At 43.9% G+C, this 15,059-nt stretch overlaps 1 protein-coding gene across 2 annotated transcripts in view; it reads right to left on the bottom strand.

Moving 5' to 3' along the window:
• The window catches only part of jag2b (jagged canonical Notch ligand 2b), a 103,521-nt gene that overhangs the window by 70,461 nt on the left and 18,001 nt on the right, over positions 1 to 15,059 (bottom strand). The gene's annotated exons all lie outside the window — the stretch shown is intronic.

The following is a 15,059-nucleotide window of genomic DNA, read 5'->3' as shown; positions in this document are numbered from 1 at the left end:
TAAGCTGTGTAGTGCTAAGGCAAAAACCAAAACATTCACCGGGGGGGGACCTTAGAACAGAGTTTGGGAAACCCTGGATAAAGGACACTGATTGGAAGGAAGAACCAAGGTCGTGTTCATTGGGGCATACAACAGAAAGGGTTTCAAAAGTTTAAAACGTTTTGCTGGTCCAGGTAGTCCCCCGCCCTCCCAGTTTGTCAGTTGTACTGTGGCCTTTGAGATATCAAGAACTTGTCATTGTGAGTGGTCGCTGTATATTCCGGTGATTCAGTCCATCTTTCCTTCAATTTTTTGGAAAGAAAAATAGTAATCCTATCATGATTCTGTTCCTCCTCCTGTGAGGCATAAGATCTACTTGTCATGTTGATATTCACAGAAAGTACAAAACATTAGTAACCCCTTCCCAATATTGAGATGCACCCCTTTTTGCCCTCAGAACAGCCTCAATTGGGGCACGGACCAGAAAGCGTGCCACAGGAATGTTGGCCCATGTTGACTCCAATGCTTCCCACAGTTGTGTCAAGTTGGCTGGATGTCCTTTGGGTGGTGGACCATTCTTCATACACACAGCAAACTATTGAGCGTGAAAATCCCAGCAGCGTTGCATTCTTGACAAACAGGTGCACCTGACACCTACTACCAAACATCATTCAAAAGGCCTCTGAATGGCACACATACAATCCATGTCTCTATTGTCTCAAGACTTAATTCTTTAAACCGTCTACTGCACTTCATCTACACGGATTGAAGTGGATTTAACAAGTAACATTCACTTTCACCTGGATTCACCTGGTCAGTCTGTCGTGGAATGAGCAGGTTCTCCTAATGTTTTATACACTGAGTGTAGGATATACCATGACTGAGGATACTGTACTATCAGTCAGGCGATGGGGAGCAGAAACGGAGTCAGACTCAAAGACCCATCCCTTCCCCCTGGGAATGAAATCATGACATAAACGGAGCAACTGATTCAGGCTACTTCCCCCTTTAGGCATTTAATAGAACGATTGGTTGTTATCCAAAGTGGAGTTGTAACTCCACTTTGCCCGCTGGTAGGCAAATTGGACATTTTCATATTTCTTACACCTATGCAATGCTTTCAAATCGACACGTGCCTCTAGGGGCTGTCGCTGTCTAGACCGGACTAATAACACTGCCACCACTACATTCAACCCTTGTCGTTAGTCCTCCTACCCTCCACCATTTCCAATGTGATGTAACATAACTTCACAAGCAGTCTCATTAGCTGACAATAAGCGACAGCACACACACGTCATAACATGACCACCGCTGGGGTAACAATCTAGCTGGCCAGCAGGTCACACTGCTAGGCAACCAGCTGACCTAAATAGCCACTTTGCAGGACTCACACTATCATGTCAGTCATCAAGGGCAAATCTCCACTATTTATGACTACCGCTGTGGCTATGCCACTGATATATGCACTATACGTTTAGTGAGGAAGATTGTAAAGTTCGTATGACTGGGAGAGGCACAGAAGGAGAGAACGGACTGTGGTGTGTGTGTTGATCTGATCGAGGGGATCCCACTGGCTGGCTGTGCACTGCTGTGGGATTAAAGTGGGTTGTCTGGGAGGGTGTGAGTGTGTAGAGAGATTGGGCAGAGGCTGGGGATGGGAACAAGGAGCTTGGCTAGGGCATGCCTAGGATGGCTGCCTGCCTGTCTGCCACCCTCCTGTCTGATGCAGACGCACAACAGATGCCTCTCCAAAGATGGATTATTTGACATGGATCATCCCATGACACGCAGTGCAGCTTCTGACCCCCCCCCCCCCCCCATGGGTGGGCCGGCTGCCCCGTCTGTGTGTTCATGCCTCATATGAATGTGTGCATTTATGGGGGTCCTGAATGGTGATTGTCTGTTTAAGATGTGTGCATCCATGTGGGGGGGCTGCCCTGCAAGTGACCAACACATCTGTCTGGGTGTGTGGAATCTGAGCATGTGTAGCCTTTACATGAGACAAAATGTGCATGCGCATGCGCATGTCTACACATGCATTTGTGTGTGGTGTGGTGTGGTGTGGTGTGGTGTGGTGTGTGTGTGAGAGAGAGGCAGTCGTTAGCGCTAGAAAGGAGAATATTTCTATTACGTTTGTGTGCATGAGAAAAACAGAGCGGTAGCACGAGAGGGTGTCTGTATTCTTGTGAGTATATGATAAAGAGTGATGTTAGCATCAGGAGAGAGAGCGTCAGTAGCGCGCGAGAGAAGAGGGGGCCAGTCAGTCTCATTTAACACACACCCCCTCCCTCAGTGATTAGGTGGATTAAATGACAGCTGCCGCAATGGATGGATTTGGGGGGGGGGGGGTAAAGGAGGAGTGTGGGGGGGGTAAAGGAGGAGTGTGGGCAAGCGATGGAACAAAGACTCAGGTCCCCAACAGTGTCAACCCCCCCCAAAGAGACACCGGTGCTCCACATTCCAGAAAAACACACACTGAGGGCTCAAAATACCTACAAACACCAATACCCCCACCCACATGCTTATGGGCACACATTTGATTTTTTTTTTTTTAATAAAACAAAAACAAATGTCACACCAGATAGGTGCAATGAAATGTGTTGTTTTACAGGGTCAGCAATAGTAGTACGACGCCCCTGGATTACATTAGGGTTAAGTGCTTTGCAAGTGCATTACACACACGCCATAAGTGAGATGAACTTTGTTCTCCCCATATTGTACACCCCAGGCAATAGGAGCCGCTTGCTGCTGATCATATGACGCCTAAACACGTCTAGAGACAAGTCTGGGAACCACAATACGAGACTGCTGTTCTAAAGTGTGTTGTAAGAATATAGGTTCACACGCACAACAAAACCTTGGACCATAGTTCACATGCACAAGTGCCCTTGGATGCTCGACACCCACCACCTAGACCCTTAGAGGATTACAGGATTTAAAACCGTATAGGGGGATATGGAGAACGAGACACGCCTTACACCCCTTGACCAATAAAGCATTATGACTACGTTAACAAGGATGTCCACCACTCAGACTTAGGCTAAATAGGGAGGTCTAATTGGCTCACACCTTGTCAATCGGGGGAGTCTAGTGGCTACAGGCTGAGAGCATGGTACGGGGGGGGGGGCTGAGACTGCCACAGGTTCCCACACCAGGGAATGAGGGGCAGAGTTGGCTGTTGGGAGAAGAGGATTGGAGGTTGTGGCCTTATATTATAGGGCTGGGGAGTTGAGAACGGTGGCAATTGAGTGGTGAGGTGGTGGGTTAAGTCTCCCCTGGGTACAGATGTGGATCAACATTCACTCCCGAATCCTAGGGCTGTGACAAGACCAGTGTCGCAATATTTTTTTCTATGGCAAATATGAAAACACGAAGCCGATCTAACTTTGTCCTTTAAAAACCTGCTGAATGTACAACTGCGCGTGAGAAAGTTTGGAAAACAAATCAAATGTTACTCTGGATGATAACATGTTTTCAAAAAGAACTTAATTTGCTTCTGGTATCATTCCTACTAAATCCCTTTTTTTTTATAACCATTAATGGGGAAGAGCATAATTGACCCAAGATCAGCATCTAGTGGCAGGGTTGAGGGAGCCTTATTATTTTAATAATCAATAAATTACAAAAAATAAAAATATAGAAATGCAACATGTAAAGTGTTGGTCCCATGTTTCATGAGCTGAAATAAAAGATCAAAGAAATGTTCTATGCACACACTTATTTCTCTCAAATGTTGTGCACCAAGTTGTTAACGTCTGTTAGTGAGGAAAGCTCATTTGCCAAGATAATCCATCCACCTGACAGGTGAGACATATCAAGCAGCTGATTGAACAGCATGATCATTACACAGGTGCACATTGTGTCACAACAATTCCACATTAGTCTCAAGTTGAGGGAGCGTGCAATTGGCACGTTGACTACAGGAATGTCTACCAGAGATGTTGGCAGAAAATGTAAACGTTAATTTCTCTACCAATGTCAGTTTAGAGAATTTAGCAGTACGTCCAACTGGCCTGACAACGTGTAACCACGCCAGCCCTCCACATCAGTCTTCACTTGCAGGATTGTCTGAGACCAGCTACCCGGACAGCTGATGAAACAGAAGTATTTGTCTGTAATAAAGCAATTGTGGTGAATAACTCATTCCGATTGGCTGGGCCTATGCCCTCCAAAGCTCACCCATGGCTGCTCCCCTGTCCAGTCATGTGAATTCTGTAAATTAAAGGCATAATGAATTTATTTAAAATTGGCAGATTTCCTTATATGAACTGTAACTGAGTAAATAGTTTAAATTGTTACATTTATATTTTTGTACAGTAAAAAAAAAAGTATTTAAAAAAATTACAACAAAAAAAGTGCACAGTAAATATAGATAGCGGACCAAGAGGTCCCATCAAGCCAGGTAGTTGAAACCCAGACACTGGGATTGGTTAGCGCCACACTGCAAGGCATTTTGGGAAAGGGAGTTCATGCAGAAGTAAAAAGAATATGGACATGCCACTTTTTATGATGTTGATATTTGCATTGGGTGGAACTAAGTTAATCATTCATTTTGATAGCTGAAAGTGTCCAGGCAACGTCTCCCTTGAAATAAATTGCGTGGGTACTTATCCTGAGAAAATAAAGAATTTACTTCTGTGAAATGCTTAACAAATAAACCCAATCAAAAAGTTGCGTAATCAAAGCCTCGAAAGTCAGCCATTAAATATATATATATTTTTTAAATAAAATAAAGTACCCCCTTTTGTGATTACAATCTTGTCTCAACGCTGCAATGCCCCAACAGGCTAGTGAAAGGCGAAGGTCAAAACATGACCCGCCAAACTGTGCTTTTATCACCCGCCCTCTTAACCCGGAAGCCAGCTGCACCAATGTGTTGGAGGAAACACTGTTCAACTGATGACAGAGTCAGCCTGCAGGCACCTGGCCCGCCACAAGGAGTCGCTAGAGCACAATGATCCAAGTAACGCCTCCCCCCCGGCCAAATCCTCCCCTAACCTGGACGACGCTGGGCCAATAGTGCACTTCCCTATGGGATAGAACCCCAGGCTGTAGTGACGCTGCATCACTGCAAAGCAGTGCCTTAGATCGCTGCGCCACTCAGAAGGCCAAATATATATTGTTTACATTTCAAAATCAACCCCTAATCCCTATTAGGCACTTCATGTAGTGCCTTCATAAAGTATTTCAAACTAAGAATTTTACACATTTTATGTTACAACATGGAAATAAAATTGATTTAACCGTCTGTCCTTTGTCAATGACCCACACAATACACTATCAAAGTGGAAGAAAAATACATACATTTATGAAAAATAAAATATATTGAAGTATTCAACCCCTAGTCAAGACATGTTAGAACAGCCTTTGGCAGCGATTACAGCTATGAGTGTTTTGGGGTAAGTCCAAGAGCTTTGCATAACTGGATTGTACAATATTTGTCCATTCTTAAAATCATACAAGCTCTGTCAAGTTGGTTGTTGATTACTGCTAGACAGCCATTTTCAACATGATTTAAGTCTAAACTAACTAGGCAACTCAGTAACATTCATGTCGTCTTGGTAAGCAACTCGTGTATATTTGGCCTTGTTTTAGGAAACTGTCTTGCTGAAATGTGAATGTCTCCCAGTGTCTGTTGGAAAGCAGTCTGAACCAGGTTTTCGCCGTGCTTACTTCACTCCAGTTCCTTAGATCAAATATAACCTCATCCTTGCCGATAACAAGCACATGCATAACATGATGCAGCCACCACCAAGCTTGACAATATGCAAAGTGATATGCTGTGATGTTGGATTTGCCCTTAAACATAACGCTTTGTATTCAGGACAAAAATATCATTAAATTTTGTCATTTTTGGGGGGAATATTTTTATTCTGTATAGGCTTCCTTTTCACTCTCATTTAGGTTAGTATTGTTGAGTTAGCCCATCAACTCCATTTGAAAATCCCCATTAGCCTCATGGTGAAATACCTAATAGTTTCCATACTCTGGGTGTACGAGTTAGGAAGGATATCTGTTCACTGTAGTGACTGAGTGTACTGATACACAATCCAAAGCATAATTGATAATAGCTCTAAGCATGGTGAAGTGTCTGCTTTTTCTTTATTCACCCATCTACCAATAAGTGCGCTCCTTTGCGAAGCACTGGAAAGCCTCCCTGGTCTTTGTGGAAGAATCAGTGTTTGAAATTCACCTCTCAACTGAGGGGAACCTTAAAATGAAGGGGTCCATACAATTTAAGCACATTTTTACTCCTGTACTTATTTAGGCTTGATTAAAAAAAGGGGGTTGAATATTTGACAATAAAATTCAGGCTGTAACTAAAATGTGGAAAAAGTCAACCTTGGCTTCTGATATGCTAAACAGAACTTGCCCAATGCTTTCAGATCTGAAAAAATGCCTAAGGTTTAAGTGGCCCCTAGCCTGTCCACCATTCGCAGGCACATCTGTAGAATTCAGACGATTGGATAGTTAAGAACGATGGTAATGTCGCCATCTTGCTTCCAACTATCCAGATTCTTTCAGGGGCCATATTCATAAAGAGTCTCAAGAGTTAGGAGTGCTGATCAAGAATGAATATCCCCCGTTAGGGCTGCACAATTAATCTAATTCACATCAAAATAACAGTATTGACATGTGCAATATCCATGTTGCATGCAATACTTTGAACAGCCACGTTACATCCGTTTTTATAATTTACTCCATTTGTCATCTCCCCCCCTCTCTTGCAGCTGCTTCCCACACACCAAGCCCCACCTGTCACTCAAGCAGCGCAGTTCCTCCTCCTCGGTTACATTCACTAAGTCTGCATCCTGCTCTATTAGGTCAAATTCAGGTCTGTTCCAAACAAGAGCGATGCAGTTTCCACTTTGCTTCTTAATATAGATAATTAATTTATGATTCCAAACAGTTCACCCAAGTGTTTTGATCTATCACAAGTCATATCGCAATTGCAATATTTATAAACATTTTTTTTAAATGGCCCATATCATGCAGCCCTACTTTCCATGTAGTCTTATTCATTGTGATCTAAAAGGCAAATCTGACACTAAAATCTTCACTTCTACTCTGAGTAGCTTGATACATACAGCCCAGATCTACAGGAGTGGCTTGGGGTTGATATGGAATTCAGCGTGCTCTACCCTGCTTTGTGATGCATCGATCACCTGATCTCAGGCTGATTTGGGACACAGCGAGGGAGGACAAGCTCCTTTCTGTGACCCACTGTCAGCTCAGGCTGACCTAAATCCCCTCGCCATGGTCACCCCTGAAAAGGTTGCCATGACCCTGTCAGTGCACGCCACTCTGCGCTCCGAGAGCTCTGTCACACACCTCGCCTGCAGCCACAAAGTGGTGTGTGAAAGGGCAAGAGAGCTTGGATGGTTTCTTTAAAGTCTGTCAGCCACTGCCCTTACAGATGGAGGGAGACAGCGCCCACTTCCTGCTTTGTACTTTCCAAGAGAAACATCAGGAAAATATGCAGACTTACTTTGAGAGCCCCCCACCCACCCCACCCCCTTCAGTAAAGCACAGAGTCACCAAAACAGCTGGGGGACATCCCTTAGTTCCCTGCTAAGCCCCAAGGTGAAGAGTTTTTCCAAGGGAATGAGGATTCTAGAATCAGCCACTTCCTCGAAGAATTAGAGTGACAGGCCCCTCCGATGATTTATTGCCCTCCAGGGGACCAATAATGGGTGTGCATGTAATCTTCATTCATCTGGGATGTCCATCCTGGCTTGTCCATCCTGGCTTCGGTTTTACCAGGGCTGAGTCTATGGGTTGGCCTATCGCTGCAGAAAGCTTTGGTTGCCATGCTGGTTAAGTGTACCTTGAATTCTAAATAAATCCCTGAGTGTCACCAGGCAAAGCACCCCATCACACTTCCTCCATACTTCACAGTGGGAACCACACATGGAGAGATCATCCTTTCACCTACTCTGCATCTCACAAAGACACTGTGGTTGGAACCAAAAATCTCAAATTTGGACTCCGATCAAAAGGACAGATTTCCACCGGTCTAATGTCCATTTCTCATGTTTCTTGGCCCAAGCAAGTCTACTTATTGGTGTCCTTTAGTAGTCGTTTCTTTACAGCAACTCAACCATGAAGGCCTGATTTCACGCAGTCTCCTCTGAACAGCTGATGTGTCTTGAATTCTGAAGCATTTATTTGGGCTCCAATTTCTGATTCTGGTAACTCATGAACAGATCTGACACCTGAAACCCCACCTCTTTAAGGAATACCTAGGATAGGATAAAGTAATCCTTCTCACCCCCCCCCCCCTTAAAATATTTAGATGCACTATTGTAAAGTGGTTGTTCCACTGGATGTCATAAGGTGAATGCACCAATTTGTAAGTCGCTCTGGATAAGAGCGTCTGCTAAATGACTTAAATGTAATGTAAATGTAGATCCACTGCAGGAGAGGTAACTCTGGGTCTTCCTTTCCTGTGGTGGTCCTCATGAAAGACAGTTTCATCATAGGGCTTGATGGTTATTGCGACTGCACTTCAAGAAACATTTCAAAGTCCTTGAAATGTTCTTTGCTTATTTGAGTGGTTCTTGTCAAAATATGGACTTGGTCTTTTAACAAATAGGGCCATTCCTGTATACCTTGTCACAACTGATTGTCTCAAAACGCATTAAGGAAAGAAATTCCACAAATGAACTTAAAAGCACACCTGTTCATTGACATGCATTCCAGGTGACTACCTCATGAAGCTGGTTGAGAGAATACCAAGAGTGTGCAAAGCTGTCAAGGCAAAAGGGTGGCTACTTTGAAGAATCTGAAATAAAATAAAAATGTTTATTAAGCAATTGATCAGTGACAAGTGAGGAGCAGAAAGCCCAAGGCACACTCCCTCATAGACTATTTATGAGCCCTAATTTGTCCTCCCAAGGATAGAGGGAGTCTGGCCCACCATGTACTTCCATAGGCAGAATGCAACTTCATGGCCTGTATAGTACAAATGAGTGCTGTTTGTACTGAATGGTGCCCCTGTGCAAAGAGTTTAAGGAAGGAGCCACTACCAGCCACTGGGTCAAAAACATTAGCGATTGAAAACAACCACCATTGGAGTCTAGACTTTGTCCCAAACTGCCAACGAAAATCATGTGTTGGGGGGGTGACATTATGTCCCTCTGACGGGTAGGAGAGAGAAAAGAACAATCTGCTGCCCAATCATCACCCACTCCCCAAGTGCTCTCCTCCCATGGGGGGAAAGAAAGAAAAGAAAAATCACAAAGGTACCTGCTGTGGGTGCAACTTGGTGGTGGACAGCTACGCCCAACATCCATCCTGGCAACATTGAGGTTTCCAAAATCCACCAGAGACCAAGGTGAACTCTGATATCTTCCCTTCACAACATCTCTGAACTTGGGTTACGGGACATCAAAACTCTTGCAAACATTCAGCTGTTAATAGTCACAAGACAGACAGACAGACATTAGGTCAACTACCAGGTCTCAGCAAAGAATGACAATGGTCAAAGCCCCTCCCCTCCTGTAGGAGAAGATTTTAAGCCGGAGTAATGACAGGGAGCAGGCGGTGGTGAGAAGAGAGCGGGGGTGTCAAAAAAAATGCAGAGGCCTATTCTCAGGCAAACAGGCAATGTCAGTGATATTTGCTCTCCTGCACCCCACCCCCAGTCTTCCCCATACTGATGCTGCAGAGGGTGCCTGTCAGGCTTCGTTAGCTCCCTTTCACAAGTCTTCAGAAAGTCCCCCCCTCTCCAAAAAAAAAAAGACAGGATGACCCTAACCGCAACAGGAGCTTTTGTACCTCTGGGGTTCTTCCCAGGAACCCCCACCCCGAGCTCTGTTGTCCCTCTACCAATCTCCCCAGGGGGTAGGCTAACCCTCCCACCAAAATGGACAACACACTCCTTGCAACAAACCTGCGTGGACCATTTCAGAAGCAGACACTGCTTGTGTCGTCATTGTACAACCGAGACAGCACCCCACTTCTTACACAATACCAAAGACCCCTCTGTTAAGAAGTCGTCTTGATGCGGCTCGCATTTCCTCCACCACAATTGGCATTTCTTTCGCTAAGATTTTACTGCGACACAAAGCAAACAATGGCTTTGTGGTGGGGCATTGTGGGCCTTGCAGGCACTGAGGTCCATAGAAGCTGACATGCACTTTACACCTCGCCTAGGAAAGGAATCCAGACATTAAAACCGAATTCGACTATTGAATTTATTAGAAAATGTATTCATTTGCATAAGTTAATCATAGGACATGAACAAAATGCATAATATATGCCATTTAGCAGACGCTTTTAGTGATTCGTATTTTCCTGTACCTTTGAAGCGGCACAGGAATGCCCCTGCCTGCATGCACAGTCCCAGCCAAAAGTTGACACCTACTCATTCTACAATGTAGAATTAGTTAAGACAAAAACTAAGAAATAACATATGGAATCATGTTAAATTAAAATATATACACTGCTCAAAAAAAGGGAACACTTAAACACAATGTAACTCTAAGTCAATCACACTTCTGTGAAATCAAACTGTCCACTTAGGAAGCAACACTGATTGACAATACATTTCACATGCTGTTGTGCAAATGGAATAGACAACAGCTGGAAATTATAGGCAATTAGCAAGACACCCCCAATAAAGGAGTGGTTCTGCAGGTGGTGACCACAGACCACTGCTCAGTTCCTATGCTTCCTGGTTGATGTTTTGGTCACTTTTGAATGCTGGCGGTGCTTTCACTCTAGTGGTCGCATGAGACGGAGTCTACAACCCACACAAGTGGCTCAGGTACTGCAGCTCATCCAGGATGGAACATCAATGCAAGCTGTGGCAAGGTTTGCTGTGCCTGTCAGCGTAGTATCCAGAACATGGAGGCGTTACCAGGAGACAGGCCAGTACATTAGGAGACGTGGAGGAGGCCAACAACCCAGCAGCAGGACTGCTACCTCCGCCTTTGTGCAAGGAGGAGCACTGCCAGAGCCCTGCAAAATAACCTCCAGCAGGCCACAAATGTGCATGTGTCTGCTCAAACGGTCAGAAACAGACTCCATGAGGGTGGTATGAGGGCCCGACGGCCACAGGTGGGGGTTGTGTTACAGCCCAACACCGTGCAGGACGTTTGGCATTTGCCAGAGAACACAAAGTTTGGCAAATTCGCCACTGGCGCCCTGTGCTCTTCACAGATGAAAGCAGGTTCACACTGAGCACACGTGACAGACATGATATGCTGGTGCGGTTGGCCCTGGGTTCCTCCTAATGCAAGACAATGGTAGACCTCATGTGGCTGGAGTGTGTCAGCAGTTCCTGCAAGAGGAAGGCATTGATGCTATGGACTGGCCCGCCCGTTCCCCACACCTGAATCCAATTGAACACATCATGTCTCACTCCATCCACCAACGCCACGTTGCACCACAGATCGTCCAGGAGTTGGCGGATGCTTTAGTCCAGGTCTGGGAGGAGATCCCTCAGGAAACCATCCGCCACCTCATCAGGAGCATGCCCAGGCGTTGTAGGGAGGTCATACAGGCACGTGGAGGCCACATACACACTACTGAGCCTCATTTTGACTTGTTTTAAGGACATTACATCAAAGTTGGATCAGCCTGTAGTGTAGTTTTCCACTTTAATTTTGAGTGTGACTCCAAATCCAGACCTCCATGGGTTGATAAATTTGATTTCCATTGATCATGTGTGTGATTGTCAGCACATTCAACTATGTAAAGAAAATAATATTTCATTCATTCAGATCTAGGATGTGTTATTTTAGTGTTCCCTTTATTTTGTTGAGCAGTGTATATTTTATTATTTGAGATTATCCGAAGTACCTACCCTTTGCCTTGAAGACAGCTTTGCACATGCTTGACATTCAACCAGCTTCACCTGGAATGCTTTTCCAACAGTCTTGAAGGAGTTCCCACATATGCTGAGTACTTGTTGGCTGCTTTTCCTTCACGCCGCAGTTCAACTCATCCCAAATCACCTCAATTTGGTCAGGTGATTGTGGAGGTCAGGTCATCTGATGCAGCACCATTCATCACTCTCCTTGATCAAATAGTCCTAACACAGCCTTGAGATATGTTGGGTCATTGTCCTATTGAAAAACAAATGAACCCAAACCAGATGTGATGGCGTATCGCTGCATTGGTAGCCATGCTGGTTAAGTGTACCTTGAATTCTAAATAAATCACTGACAGTGTCACCAGCAAACCACCATCACACTTCACCGAGGGAACCACACATGCAGAGATCATCCTTTCACATACTCTGCATCACAAAGACAAAGCGGTTGCAACCAAATATCTCAAATTTGGACTCAGACAAAAAGGACAGATTTCCACCGGTCTAATGGCCATTGCTCGTGTTTCTTGGCCCAAGCAATTCTCTTGTTCATAAATGTCCTTTAGAAGTGGTTTCTTTGCAGCAATTCAACCACAAAGGCCTGATTCATGCAGTCTCCTCTGAACAGTTGATGTTGAGATGTGTCCGTTACTTGAACTCTGAAGCATTTATTTGGGCTGCAATTTCTGAGGATGCTAACGAAGGGACTTATCCTCTGCAGCAGAGATAACTCTGGGTCTTTTCCTGTTGTGGTCCTCATGAGAGCCTGTTTCATCATAGCGCTTGCAAAGTTATTGAAATGTTCCGGCTTGACTGACCTTCATGTCTTGAATTAATGATGTACTGTTGTTTCTCTTTGACACAGTCTTTTACCAAATATCTTCTGTATAACACCCCTACCTTGTCACAAATGTATTGGCTGAAACACATGAAGGAAATTCCACAAATGAACTTGCATTCCAGTTGACCTCATGAAGCTAGTTGAGAGAATGCCAAGAGTGTGCAAAGCTGTCAAGGCAAAAGGGTGGCTACTTTGAAGAATCTAACATATATTTTGATCGGCTTAAAACTTTGATTACTACATGATTCAGTATGTTATTTCATAGGGGATGTCTTCACTATTATTCTACAATGTAGAAAATAGTACAAATAAAGAAACCCTTGAATGAATAGGTGTCCAAACTTGACTTGTACTGTATGTCTACACTTTGTGTAGCATTAGCAATTATGCTAACAATAACCATCCTCTGGTAGAAATAGAAAGGCTTTCACAATTTTTACAAATTAAATATAGCCTATGCCTACCTGGCAGGATGACTCACTGAACACGCTTTTTCTAAATTAAAAGATATCCATGTGACATTGTTACATACTGTACAACGATACACCATGACATTTCAAATTATTAATTTAATACAACTTTAACCTGTTACTCCTACCCCCTACTTTTTCAAACATTCTGTTAAAAATCGCGCAACATTTCAGCGCCCTGCTGCTCATGCCAGGAATATAGTATATGCATATGATTAGTATGTATGGATAGAAAACACTCAGACGTTTATAAAACTGGTTAAATCACGGCTGTGACTATAACAGAACGTGCGTTTCATCGAAAAGCTCAGGAAAATCTGATCACTGAAAATGGAAATATATATCCACCCGCCACTTCAACCCATTGATAAAGGCGAACCACAATAAATGGGCTGAGGTTGCAATACCTACAGCTTCCACACGAAGTCAACAGTCTTGTCATTTGCCTAGGCTTTGTTTCTTGGTCAAACGAAGAAGAGACAAGCCATTTGTTCAAGTCTCTGACCAGATATTTTGGTGAGATTTACCCGGACATAATTTCCAGATGTACAGCTAAAGAATATACTTCGCCTCGTGATCAATTTGATCGCTTATTAACGTTTACTAATACCTAAAAAGTTGCATTACAAAAGTATTTCGAAGTGTTGTGAAAGTTTATCGTCGACTTTTTTAATTTAAAAAAAATGACGTTACGTTATAAGACGCTATTTTTTTCCCGTTTATCACAGTCTTCATAGATTGATATCTAGGCTATATATGGACCGATTTAATCGAAAAAAGACCCACTAGTGATTATGGGACATCTAGGAGTGCCAACAAAGAAGATGGTCAAAGGTAATGAATGTTTTATATTTTATTTGTGCGGTTTGTGTAGCAACGACTATGCTAATTATTTTGTTTACGTCCCCTGCGGGTCTTTTGGGGTGTTACATGCTATCAGATAATAGCTTCTCATGCTTTCGCCGAAAAGCATTTTAATAATCTGACTTGTTGCCTGGATTCAAAACGAGTGTAGCTTTAATTCAATACCCTGCATGTGTATTTTAATGAACGCTTGAGTTTTAACTAGTACTATTAGCATTTAGCGTAGCGCATTTGCATTTCCAGATGTCTAGATGGGACGCCTGCGTGTCAGGTAGGAGCAAGAGGTTAATGTTGTTTATGATGTGCGCCCCATAAAAAGACCAGTAGCATTCACGTGTTGTTTGTTGTTCATGTTGGCCAATCAAAGCTTCTCAATGTGTAGAGTTCACGGAATTAAAAAAGTTAGAGAAATCAGTAGACTACAACGAGCAACCAACAGTTGTTTTATCTGAATGTTACATGACCAAAAGTATGTGGACAACTGCCTGTTGAACACCTCATTCCAAAATCATGGGCATTAATATAGAGTTGGTCCCCCCCTTTGCTGCTATAATAGCCTACAACCTTTTGGGAAAGCTTTCCACTAGATGTTGGAAATTTGCCGGGGCCTGCTTCCATTCAGCTATAAGGCCATTAGTGAGGTCGGGCACTAATGTTGGGCGATTAGGACTGGCTCGAAGTCTGCATTTCAATTCATCCAAAAGGTGTTCGATGGGGTTGAGGTCAGGGCTCTGTGCAGGCCAGTCATGTTCTTCCACACAGATCAACAAACCTTTTCTGCATGGACCTCGCTTTGTGCACAGGGGCATTGCATTGTTGAAAAAGTGAAAGGGCCTTCTCCAAACTGTTGCAACGAAGCACAAAATTGACTAGATTGTCATTGTTTACTGGAACTAAGGGGCATAGGCCGAACCATGAAAAACAGCCCCAGACAATTATTCCTCCATCAAACTTCACAGTTGGCACTATGCAGTCGGGCAGGTAGTGTTCTCCTGCAATCCACCAAACCAAGATTCGTCCATCGGACTGCCAGATAGTGAAGTGTGATTCGTCACTCCAGATAACACCTTCCCACTGCTCCAGA

The sequence above is a fragment of the Oncorhynchus gorbuscha genome, linkage group LG12 (genome assembly GCF_021184085.1).
Source record: "Oncorhynchus gorbuscha isolate QuinsamMale2020 ecotype Even-year linkage group LG12, OgorEven_v1.0, whole genome shotgun sequence".
Classification (NCBI taxonomy): domain Eukaryota; kingdom Metazoa; phylum Chordata; class Actinopteri; order Salmoniformes; family Salmonidae; genus Oncorhynchus; species Oncorhynchus gorbuscha.
This window is presented reverse-complemented; position numbering and strand designations above follow the sequence as displayed.